This window comes from Nicotiana attenuata, chromosome 4 (genome assembly GCF_001879085.1).
Source record: "Nicotiana attenuata strain UT chromosome 4, NIATTr2, whole genome shotgun sequence".
NCBI lineage: Eukaryota > Viridiplantae > Streptophyta > Magnoliopsida > Solanales > Solanaceae > Nicotiana > Nicotiana attenuata.
This window is the reverse complement of record NC_031992.1, coordinates 6,107,990-6,124,906: the sequence shown is the minus strand read 5'-3', so window position 1 is coordinate 6,124,906 and position 16,917 is coordinate 6,107,990.

Below are 16,917 nucleotides of genomic sequence, written 5' to 3'. Positions count from 1 at the left end.
GGGGTGAAAAAGGAAAAAGGAAGGGTGATCATCGATGTTCAAAGTCCATTGGTCTTTCTTGCTTGCATTTTTAGTTTTAATAACAGTAGTAGCTTATTATTGTGATCATACAGAGCAATGTGTATCATGGCGGTTTTCAATTGTCATGTGTTCATATGTATTCACATTACTAGTGAGACTTCATATTATATTGATAAATTTTGGGCTTATTGTTAACTTACTGTAGCACCAACTAGTGAGGATTGAGGTGCGTCGTCAGTTGCAAATTTGTATTTCAGTTCCAAATTTTGTTTACAATATTATGAAGTGTTTAATGCATTGATTTATTAGAGATTCTGGAGGAATCAATCACTGGAGTCCCTTCTTAGCACTGATGATATCTCTTATGCAAAGGCATTAAACCCAAACATTAACATGAATCCACTGCCAAAATAGTTTTTCAGCAAGCTTTATTGCACTGCAATTATACATTAACTTGAAAGTGCATCACAACACTAGTATTTAAGTCCATTTCTTATAGGCTCAAACAACATTGCTAATGTCTTTTACCATAAGAAAATACATTACATACTTTACATTTCGTCAAACATCCTAATGCCAGTATAATCAATTGAACAACAACAATGCATTTAATACATTGGTTTCAATCTGAATATCCCAAAAAAGCAACCCAATAACATAAGAATGAGAACCCAACAACTTTGCAACTACTTTATCATGATCAATAGAAGAAGCTTCAAAGGTAGAAACTTTTTCCATTAATATATTGATTTCAATATGAAGATCATCTGATTTTTTCTGCAGAAAATCTGTTTTCCTCAGAAGAGCCTCATTTCCCCTCTTCAATTTATTGATGACAACAAAAGCTCTCGAAGAGAATTCATCGTCTTCCCATTCCCAATAACCACTTGACCCCTTATTCAGCAATAAAAAAATTATAAACTGTCACGATCCGGATTTTCCACCCTCGGAAGTCGTGATGGCGCCTACTAGTAAAAGCTAGGCAAGTCAACCAATTGAATTATTTACCTTGTTTCTATTTTTAATCTGTTAACAATTAAGAACCAACATTTAATAAACAACAGAATTGAATAAGCGGAAGATTGAATTGCAATGTTTTAATAATACTACCAATACCAATCCATAACAATTCTACCCAAGACTGGTGTCACAATTTCACAGACTGTCTAGGAGTACTACAAATAAAAGTCTGAAAAAGTAATACAACACTGTCTCTGGAATACATAAAAGAAACAGGATAAAAAGATAGAAGGAGATGCCAAGGCCTGCGGACGCCTGCAGGACTACCTCGGGTCGCCTGATGAACAAGAAGCAGCAATCTCACTGCGGTCCGAAAGCTATAGCACCGGGATCTGCACAAAAGAGTGCAGAGTGTAGTATCAGCACAACCGACCCCATGTGCTGGTAAGTGCCTAGCCTAACCTCCGCGAAGTAGTGACGAAGCTAGGACCAGACTAACAAATAAATCTGTGCAGTTAAATCATATACAACGGAAAATAAAAGCAGGAATGTACAGTTAAGGAGGGGAGGGGGAAACATGTACAGCGAGGAAACATCAAATGATAACAGAAGAACAGCAGGTAAACATAAGGAACACCATAATTCAATTATCAACAAGAATCAGAAATCAAACAAGTGCACGGCATCACCCTTCGTGCTTTTACGCTCGTCCTCACCATAAGAATCAACATAATCTGCACGGCATCACCCTTCGTACTTTTACTCTCGTTCTCACCATAAAAATCAATATAATCGGCACGAAATTGTACATCGTGCGGTACGGCATCACCCTTTGTGCTTTACACTCTTCCTCACAAAAATCATACACGGCATCACCCTTCGTGCTTTAACACTCTCTCACCAAAGTAATGCACGGTATCACCCTTCGTGCTTTAACACTCTTCCTCACCCAAACAACAATCACAAACAATAAGGGCAAGGAAAATAAATGAAATCAAAATAAAATCACAATGAAAATTCCGGCAAGGGAACAATATTAAAAGTAACAACATCCCGGCAAGGGAACAATATGAAAAGCAACAACATCCCGGCAAGGGAACAATATCATAATCCTCTTCTCTTTTTTTTCACATTTACCTCACAACTATATTTACAACTTGAGCCAACGCTCTACCATGCTCAATTACCAATGATACTTTCACAATTCGATTCACGACTTGAGCCAACACTCTACAATGTTCAAATACCAATGATACTTTCACAAATCAATTCACAACTTGAGCCAACGCTCTTAAATGTTCAAATACCAATGATACTTTCACAAACCTTGTTTAGCAATAGGAATATCACATAAGGCATGAACAATACAAAACGGAGTCACATTAGTCATAGTATAAGACTCATGGGCATGCTTGACACCAACGTATAGATACTCGTCACCATGCCTATACGTCGTACTCAACAATTAACACATAGCAAATAGGACACGACTCCTAATCCCTCAAGCTAAGGTTAGACCAAACACTTACCTCGATGCCACGAACTCAATTCAAGCCTCAACTACCGCTTTACCTCTTGATTCCACCACCAATTCGCTTGTATCTAGCCACAAGTTACTTAACTATATAAAATAAATGCTATAATGAATCAATTCTAATGCATGGAAATAGGTTTTCTAAAAAATTTCCCAAAAAGTCAAAAATCGACCCCAGACCCACATGGTCAAAACCCGAGGTTCGAACCAAAACCCGATTACCCATTCACCCACGAACCCAAATATATAATTTATTTTGAAATCGGACTTCAAATCGAGGTCCAAATCCCCAAAATTTGAAAAACCTAAGTTCTACCTAAACACCCAATTTTCCCCATGAAAACCTTTGATTTTGAGTTGAAATCATGAGAAAAGATGTTAAAGATTAATAAAAACGAGTTAGAATTGACTTACAATTGATTTGGAAGAGTACTTGTCTTTGAAAAATCCCCCAAAGGTGTTTAGGTTTTGAAAAATGGTTGAAAATGCGTCTAAGTTATGATTTTGCAGGTTGCAGTTGTCGCAATTGCGACCAGGGTTCGCAATTGCGAACCCCTCAGACTGCTAACTTCGCAAATGCGAAGCTTTTGTCGCATTTGCGACCCAGCACAAATCCGGTCACCTTCGCATTTGCGAGGGACCTTTAGCAAATGCAATATCGCATTTGCGACCAAGGCAGCCCAGGTCCAGTATCGCATTTGCGAGTCAGGCTTCGCATTTGCGAGGCCTGCAGACCTGCAACATACCACCTGAAAACCTGCAACTTCCTAAGTCCAAATATCACTCTGTGGCCTATCCAAAACTCACCCGAGCCCTCGGGGCTCCAAACCAAACATGCACACTAACCTAAAAACATCATACGTACTTGCTCGTGCAATCAAATCATCAAAATAATATCAACAACTATGAATTTAGCATCAAAATCAATGAAAATCTCAAGAACTTTCAAAGTTTCAAATTTTACAATAAGGTTCCGAATCACGTCATATTACCTCCGTTTCTTACCAAACTTTACAAGCTCAACTTAAATCACATATAAGACCTGTACCGGGCGGAACCAAAATACGGGCCCGATACCATCAAATTTCAAACACATTTCATTTTCAAAAACTCATATATATTCCAGAAAATAATTTTCTTTAAAAATTTATTTCTTGGGCTTGGGACCTCGGAATTCGATTCCGGGCATTCGCCCAAGTCCCATATTTTCCTACGGACCCTCCGGGGCCGTCAAATCACGGGTCCGGGTCCGTTTACCCAAAATGTTGACCGAAGTCAACTTAAATTTATTTTAAAAGCAAAATTTATTATTTTTCACTGATTTTCACATAATGACTTTCCGGATACACGTCCGGACTGCGCATGCCAATCGAGGTAAGGCAAAAAGGAGGTTTTAAGGCCTCGGAACACAGAATTTACTTCCAAAACGAGTGATGACCTTTTGGGTCATCACATCCTCCACCTCTAAAACTACCGTTCGTCCTCGAACGGACATAAGAAGGAAGTACCTGAGTCGGAGAAAAGATGGGGCTTTCGGCTCCGCATATCGGACTCGGACTCCCAGGTCGATGCCTCAGGAGGCTGACCTCTCCACTGAACACGAACAGAAGGGAAACTCTTAGATCTCAACTTACGAACCTGCCGGTCTAGAATAGCTACCGGCTCCTCCTCATAGGACAAGTCCTTGTCCAACTGGACAGTGCTGAAATCTAACACGTGGGATGGATTGCCGTGATACTTCCAAAGCATGGACACATCAAACACTGGATGCACGGCTGATAAGCTCGATGGCAACGCAAGTCTATAAGCTACCTCCCCCACTCGATCAAGAATGTCAAACAAGCCAATAAACCTAGGGCTAAGCTTGCCCCTCTTACCAAATCTCATCACGCCCTTCATAGGCGACACCCGAAGCAAAACCCGCTCGCCGACCATGAATGCCATATCACGAACCTTACGGTTGGCATAACTCTTTTGCTTGGACCGAGCTGTACGAAACCTATACTGAATGATCCTAACCTTGTCCAAGGCATCCTGTACTAGATCCGTACCCAACAACCGAGCCTCTCCCGGCTCAAACCACCCAAACGGCAACCGACACCGCCTACCACATAAAGCCTCATAAGGAGCCATCTGAATGCTCGACTGGTAGCTGTTGTTGTAGGCAAACTCTACTAAAGGCAAAAACTAGTTCCAAGAGCCTCCAAAATCAATAACACAAGCTCGGAGCATATCCTCCAAAATCTGAATAGTGCGCTCGGTCTGCCCGTCCGTCTGAGGATGAAATGCTATGCTCAACTCGACCCGTGTGCCCAACTCACGTTGAACTACCCTCCAAAAATGCGAGGTAAACTGCGTACCTCGATCAGAAATGATAGACACGGGCACACCATGAAGACGAACAATCTCCCGGATATAGATCTCAACCAACCTCTCAGAAGAATAGGAGACTGCCACAAGGATGAAATGCGCTGACTTGGTCAGCCTATCAACAATAACCCATACTGCGTCGAACTTCTTCTGAGTCATTGGGAGTCCAACAACAAAGTCCATAGTGATAAGCTCCTACTTCCACTCATGAATCTCAATCTTCTGGAACAAACCACCAGGTCTCTGATGCTCGTACTTTACCTGCTGACAATTCAAACACCGAGCTACACAGGCAACAATAACCTTCTTCATCCTCCTCCACCAATAATGCTGCCGCAAATCTTGATACATCTTAGCGGCGCCCGGATGAATAGAGTACCGGGAACTATGGGCCTCCTCTAGAATCAACTCTCGAAGTCCATCCACATTAGGCACACAAATACGACCATGCATCCTCAAAACTCCATCATCTCCAACTGTAACCTGCTTGGCACCACCGTGTTGCACCGTGTCCTTTAGGACACACAAATGGGGATCATCACACTGCCGATCTCGGATGCGCTCAAATAATGAAGAACGAGCGATTGTGCAAGCTAACACACGGTTGGGCTCAGAGACATCCAACCTCACAAACTGATTGGCCAAAGCCTGAACATCCAAAGCAAGCAGTCTCTCACCGACTAGAATATACGCAAGACTGCCCATACTGGCTGACTTCTACTTAAAGCATCGGCCACCACATTGGCCTTCCCCGGATGATATAAGATGGTGATATCATAATCTTTCAACATCTCCAACCACCTCCTCTGCCTCAAATTTAGCTCCTTCTGCTTGAACAAATACTGTAGACTCTTGTGATCCGTGAACACCTCACACGACACGCTATATAAATAGTGCCTCCAAATCTTCAGCGCGTGAACAATGGCTGCTAACTCCAAATCGTGAACTGGATAATTCTTCTCATGAATCTTCAACTGTCACGAAGCATAGGCAACGACCTTGCCATCCTGCATCAACACCGCACCAAGTCCAATACGAGATGCATCACAATAAACTGTATATGGCCTTAAACCTGTGGGCAAAACCAACACCGGCGCCGTAGTCAAAGCTGTCTTGAGCGTCTGAAAGCTCGCCTCACACTCGTTCGACCACTTGAACTGGGCACCTTTCTGAGTCAACCTGTTCATCGGGGCTGCAATAGATGAAAACCCCTCCACATACCGACGGTAATAGCCTGCCAAACCCAAGAAACTCTGGATCTCTGTAGCTGATGTGGGTCGAGGCCAGTTCTTGACTGCCTCTATCTTCTTCGGATCCACCTGAATACCCTCTGCTGAAACAACGTGACGTAGGAATGCAACTGAACTCAACCAGAACTCACCCTTCGAAAACTTAGCATACAACTGATTGTCTTTCAAAGTTTGAAGAAACACTCTCAACTGCTGCTCATGCTCCTCCCGGCTGCGGGAATACATCAAAATATCATCAATGAAGACGATCACGAAGGAATCCAAATAAGGCCTGAACACTCGGTTCATTAAATCCATGAAAGCTGCTGGGGTATTTGTCAATCTGAATGATATCACCAAGAACTCATAATGCCCGTACCGAGTGCGGAAAGCTGTCTTAGTGACATCGGATGCCCTAATCCTCAACTGATGGTAGCCCGATCTCAAGTCGATCTTAGAAAACACTTGGGCACCCTGAAGCTGGTCGAACAAATCATCAATCCTCGGCAATGGGTACTTATTCTTGATTGTGACCTTGTTCAATTGTCGGTAATCTATACATATTCTCATTGACCCGTCCTTCTTCTTAACAAACAACACCGGCGCACCCCAAGGCGAGACACTAGGTCTAATGAAGCCTTTATCAAGCAAGTCTTGCAACTCCTCCTTCAATTCTTTCAACTCAGGCGGGGCCATACGATACGGCGGAATAGAAATGGGCTGAGTGTCGGAGACAAATCAATGCAAAAGTCAATATCCCTGTCGGGTGGCATACCCGGCAGGTCTGAAGGAAAAACCTCAGGAAACTCACGAACCACAGGCACAGAATCCATAGAAGGAACCTCTGCACTAGAATCACGAACATATGACAAATAGGCCAAACACCCCTTCTCGACCATACGCCGAGCCTTCATGTATGAGATAACACGACGGGTAGAATGACCAGGAGTCCCTCTCCACTCAAGACGAGGTAGACCCGGTAAGGCTAAGGTCACAGTCTTGGCATGACAATCCAAGATAGCGTGGTAAGGTGATAACCAGTCCATCCCCAATATGACATCAAAATCAACCATGTCCAACAGTAACAAATCTACTCGGGTCTCAAGACCCACAATCACAACTATGCAAGAATGATGAACACGATCTACCACAGTAGAATCACCCACTGGTGTAGACACATAAATAGGAGCACTCAAAGAATCACTAGGCATGACAAGATACGGCGCAAAATAAGATGACACATAAGAGTATGTAGACCCTGGATCAAATAGCACTGAAGCATCCCTACTACAAACCAGAATCGTACCTGTGATAACTACATCGGAAGCCTCAGCCTCAGGCCTGGCTGGAAGAGCATAACATCGGGGCTGGGCCCCACCACCCTGGACTACATCTCTGGGACGCCCTGCTGCTGGCTGGCCTCCACCTCTAGCGGCCTGACCTCCACCTCTAATACCTCTACCTCTACCTCTAGCACCTCTACCTCCACCCCTAGCTGGCCGAGTGGGCTGTGGAACACTCGGTGCCTGAACCATGGCACGGGAACCCTGATGATGGGAGCTGCTCGATGCTCGGGGGAAAAATCTAGCAATATGCCCTGTATCGCCACAAGTATAACAAGCCCTCGGCTGCTGAGACTGCTGACTCTGACGACCTGAATGACCACCCCGAAAACTCTGGAGCGGTGGTGCACTGATAGGAGCTGGTGGTGCACTGTAGGACTGCTGATCAGAATACTGCATATGAGAACCACGGCCACCTGAAGCACCGTGCGAAACCTGAAGTGCTGATTGAAAAGGACTAGGAGGATGGCCTCTACCAAAAGAATCCCTGCCTCCAGACGAGGCACCACTGAATCTGCCTGAATGACGAGGCCTCTTGTCAGACCCCTGACCACCCCCCTACGATAGAACCATCTCAACTCTCCTGGCCACATTAGCCGACTCTTGAAAAGAAATCTCACTCCCCGTCTCGTTAGCCATCTGAAGTTGAATAGGCTAAATGAGTCCCTCAATGAACCTCCTCACTCTCTCTCTCTCAGTGGGAAGTATAAGAAGAGCATGACGGGCTAAATTAATAAACCTAGTCTCGTACTGAGTAACAGTCATAGAACCCTGCTGGAGACGCTCAAACTGCCTCCTATAGATCTCTCTCTGAGTGACAGGAAGAAACTTCTCCAGAAATAGCTGAGAAAACTAATCCCAAGTCAAAGCTGGTGACCTAGCTGGTCTAGCCAAATAATAATCTCTCCACCAAGTCTTGGCAGAACCAGACAAACGAAAAGTAGCAAAGTCGACCGCATTGGTCTCCACTATCCCCATGTTCCTGAGAACCTCATGACAGATGTCTAAATAATCCTGGAAATCCTCAGAAGATGCACCGCTGAAAGTGGTAGTAAAGATCTTGGTGAACCTGTCCAATCTCCACAAGGCATCGGCAGACATAGCTGCTCTGTCACCGGTCTGAGCTACCACACCCGGCTAAACTGCTCCAACTGGCTGAGCTGCTGGAGTCTAAAACTGGGGAGCCATCTGTTCCGGAGTGCGGGTAGTAGGAGTCTGGGCTCCTCCTCCAGCCTGAGAGACGGCTGGTGCTACAGGAAGCAAACCTGCCCGGGTGACACCCTCCACAAGGCCCACTAGAGAGCATCCTGGAGTACGGGGGTAGCAATGAACCCCTCTGGGACCTGAGCTGGTCCTGCTGGAACTGCCTGGGCTGGAACCTCCTCGTCAAACTCAACCTGAGGCTCCGCCACTGGCGTTGCTGCTCAGGGCTGAGCTCTGCCCCTGCCTCGGCCTCGACCTCGCCCTCTGCCCCTCGTGGGAGCTGCTGCTGGGGGCTCGGGCTGCTGATCGGTGGATGAGGAAGCGCATGTTCATTCCATCTACGAAAGAACAGAGTAGAAATTCAATTAGCATTGAGAAACCAAACCGTACGACAGAAAAGAATAGATGTGAAGTTTTTTCTAACTCTGTATCCTCTAGGGGATAAATACAGACGTCTCCGTACCGATCCCTCAGACTCTGCTAAGCTTTTCCGTGAATTGTGAGACCTAAGTAACCTAGAGCTCTGATACCAACTTGTCACGACCCGGATTTCCCACCCTCGGGAGTCAAGATGGCGCCTACTAGTGAAAGCTAGGCAAGCCAACCAATTGAATTATTTACCTTGTTTCCATTTTTAATCCGTTAACAATTAAGAACCAACATTTAATAAACAACAGAATTGAATAAGCGAAAGATTGAATTGCAATGTTTTAATAATACTACCAATACCAATCTATAAAAAATCTACCCAAGACTGGTGTCACAATTTCACAGACTGTCTAGGAGTACTACAAATAAAGGTCTGAAAAAGTAATACAACACTGTCTCTGGGAATACATGAAAGAAACAGGATAAAAAGATAGAAGGAGACGCCAAGGCCTGCGGACGCCTGCAGGACTACCTCGGGTCGCCTGATGAACAAGAAGCAGCAATCTCACTGCGGTCCGAAAGCTATAGCACCGGGATCTGCACAAAAGAGTGCAGAGTGTAGTATCAGCACAACCGACCCCATATGCTGGTAAGTGTCTAGCCTAACCTCCGCGAAGTAGTGACGAGGCTAAGACCAGACTACCAAATAAACCTGTGCAGTTAAATCATATACAGCGGAAAATAAAAGCAGGAATGTACAGTTAAGGAGGGGAGGGGGAAACATGCTGCGGGGAAACATCAAATGATAACAGAAGAACAACAGGTAAACATAAGGAACACCATAATTCAATTATCAGTAAGAATCAGAAATCAAACAAGTGCACGGCATCACCCTTCGTGCTTTTACTCTCGTACTCACCATAAGAATCAACATAATCTGCATGGCATCACTTGGTGCTTTTACTCTCGTCCTCACCATAAAAATCAATATAATCAGCACGGAATTGTACATCGTGCGGCACGGCATCACCCTTCGTGCTTTACACTCTCTCACCAAAATCATACACGGCATCATCCTTCGTGCTTTAACACTCTTCCTCACCCAAACAACAATCACAAACAATAAGGGCAAGGAAAATAAATGAAATCACAATAAAATCACAATGAAAATCCCGGCAAGGGAACAATATCAAAAGTAACAACATCCCGGCAAGGGAACAATATGAAAAGCAACAACATCCTGGCAAGGGAACAATATCATAATCCTCTTCTCTTTTTTTTCACATTTACTTCACAACTTAATTTACAACTTGAGCCAACGCTCTACCATGCTCAATTACCAATGATACCTTCACAATTCGATTCACGACTTGAGCCAACGCTCTACAATGTTCAAATACCAATGATACTTTCACAAATCAATTCACAACTTGAGCCAACGCTCTTGAATGTTCAATACCAATGATACTTTCACAAACCTTGTTCAACAATAGGAGTATCACATAAGGCATGAACAATACAAAACGCAGTCACATTAGTCATAGTATAAGACTCACGGGCATGCTTGACACCAACGTATAGATACTCGTCACCATGCCCATACGTCGTACTCAACAATTAACACATAGCAAATAGGACACGACTCCTAATCCCTCAAGCTAAGGTTAGACCAAATACTTAACTCGATGCCACGAACTCAATTCAAGCCTCAACTACCGCTTTACCTCTTGATTCCACCACCAATTCGCTTGTATCTAGCCACAAGTTACTTAACTAAACGGAGTCACATTAGTCATAGTATAAGACTCACGGGCATGCTTGACACCAACGTATAGATACTCGTCACCATGCCCATACGTCGTACTCAACAATTAACACATAGCAAATAGGACACGACTCCTAATCTCTCAAGCTAAGGTTAGACCAAACACTTACCTCGATGCCACGAACTCAATTCAAGCCTCAACTACCGCTTTACCTCTTGATTCCACCACCAATTCGCTTGTATCTAGCCACAACATACTTAACTATATCAATAAATGCTAAATGAATCAATTCTAATGCATGGAAATAGGTTTTCTAAAGTTTTTCCCAAAAAGTCAAAAATCGACCCCGGGCCCACATGGTCAAAACCCGAGGTTCGAACCAAAACTCGATTACCCATTCACCCACGAACCCAAATATATAATTTGTTTTGAAATCGGACCTCAAATCAAGGTCCAAATCCCCAAAATTTAAAAAACCTAAGTTCTACCCAAAACACCCAATTTCTCCCATGAAAACCTTTGATTTTGAGTTGAAATCATGAGAAAAGATGTTAAAGATTAATAAAAACGAGTTAGAATTGACTTACAATCGATTTGGAAGAGTACTTGTCTTTGAAAAATCTCCCAAAGGTGTTTAGGTTTTGAAAAATGGTTGAAAATGCGTCTAAGTTATGATTTTGCAGGGTGCAAATATCGCAATTGCGACCAGGGTTCGCAATTGCGAACCCCTCAGACTGCTAACTTCGCAAATGCGAAGCTTTTGTCGCATTTGCGACCCAGCACAAATCCGGTCACCTTCGCATTTGCGAGGGACCTTTCGCAAATGCAATATCGCATTTGTGATAGAAAAGTCGCATTTGCGACCAAGGCAGCCCAGGTCCAGTATCGCATTTGCGATGATTTTCTCGCATTTGCGAGCTCGCACTTGTGAGCCAGGCTTCGCATTTGCGAAGCCTGCAGACCTGCAAAATACCAGCTGAAAACCTGCAACTTCCTAAGTCCAAATTTCACTCTGTGGCCTATCCAAAACTCACCAGAGCCCTCGGGGCTCCAAACCAAACATGCACACTAACACAAAAACATCATACGGACTTGCTCGTGCAATCAAATCATCAAAATAACATCAACAACTATGAATTTAGCATCAAAATCAAAGAAAATCTCAAGAACTTTCAAAGTTTCAAATTATACAACTAAGGTTCCGAATCACGTCATATTACCTCCGTTTCTAACCAAACTTTACAGGCTCAACTTAAATCACATATAAGATCTGTACCGGGCTCCGGAACCAAAATACAGGCCCGATACCATCAAATTTTCAAACACATTTCATTTCCAAAAACTCATATATATTCCAGAAAATAATTTTCTTTAGAAATTCATTTCTCGGCCTTGGGACCACGGAATTCGATTCCGGGCATACGCCCAAGTCCTATATTTTTCTACGGATCCTCCGGGACCGTCAAATCACCGGTCCGGGTCTGTTTACCCAAAATATTGACCGAAATCAACTTAAATTCATTTTAAAAGCAAAATTTATTATTTTTCACATACTGACTTTCCGGATACACGTGCGGACTGCGCACGCCAATCGAGGTGAGGCAAAAAGAAGGTTTTAAGGCCTTGGAACACAGAATTTACTTCCAAAACGAGTGATGACCTTTTGGGTCATCATATAAACATCAGAAAAAATCATCCATGTAAGTATGTTAAAAATTAGATGCAAAATTCACAAGAATTCACATGAAAGAAACGGTAATTACATAAGGTTTTGGACACCTAAAAATAACGTCTTCTAGGATTCTCAAGAGTCTTGGATGCGGAGCTACAATTCACAGCAATACATCCTATTACACCCATAGAAGAACTAGAAGATTGAGAAATTTCATGAACAATGGACATAAATAAATAAAGAAGATGACTTTAATCTTACTCTAAAGCTCTATATAATGCGAAATTTACTCGAATTAAAGGAAAAATAATACTCAATTGAGCAGAACTGGAAAATTTAGAAGAGGGGCTAGGGTTTTGAAGAAGGAGGGAAATAAATAAATGTTAATAGAAGAAGAAAAATAGGTTCGGGTCGCTTAAAAAAACGATGGTTGGAGAGAGCGGGAGGGGGGTGGTACATTAATCTATCTATCTATCTATCTATCTATCTATATCTATCTATGCATGAATAAAATGTTGGTTTACCAAAATATCCTTAGAATATTAATTGACAAATAATACCATGTAGGGTAAAGTTGATATTTTAAGCTTTGCTTAATACTACGATTTTCATGGACTTCTAATATTAAACAAATTTCAGATTCTCAGCTATTTGAGATACTACATATCCTACTAATCATTGAATTGCTATACTCATAAACCGACTTTTGCACCCTTTAACTAAAAATACTAGGATTCTTTCAAAGATCCACATGAATAAAACATAACTTAAATTTTGACGCCGCATTTTACAAGATGAAGAAATAGAAGAGAATCTTTTTCTTCTAAAGATTAAAACATGACACGCATTATGATGCTTTTGAAATTTTTATTTTTTGCTTAATTTTTCCTCTAAATTAAGTTGATTCTTTAATAGCTTAATTATATTCTTATACAAAATTTTATAATGAATATTGAAATTAAAAATTTTGGTATTACTTTGAATTTTAACCAATGCCATTAATGGTGTTTGTTATTTATTACACAGTACATTCCCTCAAGAAGAGTGCCAAAAACTTTAAGTTTGTACCATATGTCAGTATTTGTTGGTTTTACGTGCAAGGATATTTTTTATTTTTAGGTTGAAAATTTGAAGCGTGAAAGCTGATAATAGAATAGCGAATTCTAAGGTTATCAAAATTCTCACTACAGAAGTATACCAAAACCCGATTATAAAAGATTGCGGAGGCTAAATGTTAATAGCATTATTCTTAACATAAATCTATATGATATTTTGGTAAAAAGAATAAAAATAGATTTCTAAACAAATTCTACTTCAGAATTAAAAGAAATAAATTGAATAAATGTAAATAAAATTGAATACAGTTTAAACTTGAATTCAATTTAGTCCCGCTTTTTCTAAAGTTGACGAAGTACCTTCTCCTATTGAATAATGCTTGCAGGCTATATTATAGAATATTTGTCTTTCTTTTTAAGTTGATATCGATTTGGATTATGTCCTTGGACAACTAAACTGAGCGGTGCTTATATCATTGATATAAATTAAACTGTGAGATATTTATGTGCTGATTCAATTTCTTCCACCATTATATGGAAATTTTGCAGCATCTGTCAGGTAAAATGTTTTCCAACGTTTATAATTATTTTCTGCACTCTGAGTGCTCTCTTGTTTTGATTTAAATTACTTTCATGTGCACATAGTTACTTGATATAGTTTTTATTAGCACATTTATACGCACTTCAAGATTCTAAGTAGGATAATAACATATACTTGATATAGTATAGACAAAATTACACCATATATCACTTGGGCCAGACAGCCCATTCGAAAATAGCCCATATTTTAAGCCTTCACCTGGATTAGCCCATGTTGTATATTTTATGAAATTTACTTTACACCCAGTAGCCCACAACTCAAAATAACCGTTTTAATATTTTAAATTTCAATTTCTTTGTTTCTCTTTCTCTCTCTTCCTCACGTTTTTCTCAGACTCTCTTTCTCAGGCTTTTCTCAGACGATAACCGACCTCCATTGTTGGGTTCAACTAATTTTTCGAGCTTTTAATCTTAATTTCAGGTAATTTTCGTTTCATTCTATGCTTTTACCACAGTTTTGGTTTTGAATTTTGTTTTATTTTTTATTTTTTTGCTTTTTCTGATTATGCCTAGTTTCTTACAATGTTGTTTTTCGTTTGATTTTGTGTTCCATCTATCTTCGTTCTAGGATTAAACTTGATGTTTTAGTTTGCATGCTCTGTTATTTCGACTGTTAGGGTAGAATTTTTTATTTTTTGATTTTTGTTACAATTTGGGAAAATTGGCCTCTGCTTTGTGTTCATGGCCTTTAGTTTTGGTTAACCTTTGAGTTTTGTTACAGTTTAATTTTTGTGTTTTCCTTCAGTTGTCTTCAATTTTGTTAAAGCTTCGGTCGTTTGGTTTATTGTAGAAAATGCGCTCAAAAGTAGCTGCTTCTAAAAGCAAAATGAAGATTGCTGGAAAAGGCGTTAAGTTTGATTATGCGAAAAGATTGAGGGAGTTGCCCTCCTGATTCTGAATCTAATGTAAATGTCCAGGCGCCACATTGTAATGATTTTGAGTCTCCTGCTCCTCCTAAAAATTCGCAACAAGAGAGCAGTCGGATGACTCGTTCTCAAACGAGAAATACTCCCACTCCAGTTAAATCATCGAGTGACTTGCCCTCACCACCTTCTTCTGAAGCGAAAACGCATGTCCGGGATCCCGATGATGATGATTTTGAGTCTCCTCCTCCTCCAAAAAAGTTGCAACAAGGGAGCACTCGAGTGACTCGGTCGCAAACAAGTAATACTCCTACTCCGGTTAACATTGTTAGAATACGGAGTAAGAAATGTGGGAGACCTCAAAAATTAAAAGAAAAGCTGAAAGTTGATTTGGTTAATGAAGATGATGTAGGCCGCAATGTTAAACCGAAAAGGAGAAAGATCAAGGATGATGGTGATAGTGGCCTTGATTCCTTATCGAAAAAAACAAAGGTTTGCTATTCACACCAAATTGAATGAGAGAAAAGCTCAGTTGAAGGTATTCCCTGTGTTGCTAGTAATTTATACATGCTTATACAATTTTATACAAAGTTATACAGTTGTTTACACATCTTTATACAAGTTCTGCTATACTTATTTATATATTTTTATAAAATGTTTTAGTATAGTTTCTCTTCCTGATCTATTTCTTGTTATTTTTTCTTATGCAAGGTTGGGGACTTCTATATACAACCAGTTGATTATTTCTACAACAGGATTAGCTCCCACACCGAGACTGAGATTGTGAGCATTTTGAAGCAATATTTGACTGACACACAGCTTCAGATGTTCCGTGCTAGTTGTTTTGGGTACTTCTTGGACCTCCCTCAATTTAAAATTCAAAATCAACTTATTCATTGTATATTATTGAGGGAAGTCATCCCAGGACGTGAAAGGGAGTTGTGGGTGCAAATTAATGGTTGTTTGTTGCGTTTTGGCATTGGAGAGTTTGCTGTTATCACTGGTTTGAAGTGTGTAGACGACGACGCCACTTTCTATGACAAACCAGATGTTAATAGGTTGCTAAAAGAGTATTTTCCAGGAGATGGAAAAAAGGCTATAACTAGGGGCAGCTTCTTGATCGCTTCAAGAAAAAGGACTGGAAGTCGGACGAAGATGCGTTCAAGATGGCCTTGATGGTGTTTGTCCATCATTTCATATTCTCAAATGCCAATAATCATGGTATCAACAAAGATGATTTTGATATCATTGAAAGTGGTCAATATCAGACGTATGCTTGGGGAAAAAAGTCATTTGAAGATATTTTAAGGACAATGAGGGACAGACAGTGTGACTATTTGACAATGTATAGGCTTGGAGGTTTGCCACTTGCATTACAAATATGGTTTTTTGAGTGTTGCTCTATGGTTGACAAGCATCTAGCTGTTCGCGTTGGCACAAATATGCCACGCATTCTTAATTGGAAGGTGACTGAAACTCCAACATATGCAGATTTGACTAGCGGGGTGATCATGTGTAGTATCGACAAGGTAAATATTTTGTACCATAATACTTCTTCATATATGATTTCTGTTTTTCTGTATGTATATTTATGAATATGTCACAATTTCCTTTTTCTACCATTGTAATCCAGTTTTTCTTCTTGTAGTTGAACTATAGGAACATTTCCCCTACTCGTGAAGAGATGTCAACTCTGAACATCGACACGCTTTTTGAAGTTAATGCCGATGATGTTGCATCAGGGGATGTGCCTGTGGTTCCTGCCTTTCACACTGATGATTCTGTCGCTGCATCTCCACCTTGTCCTCAAAATATGGAGCAACAATCTAAACGACCTTATCCTCAGAATACGGAGCAACAGTCTAAACGACATTTTCCTCAGAATATGGATCGACAGCCTAACCCGAGTTATGATCCTTTGGTGCGCATTGA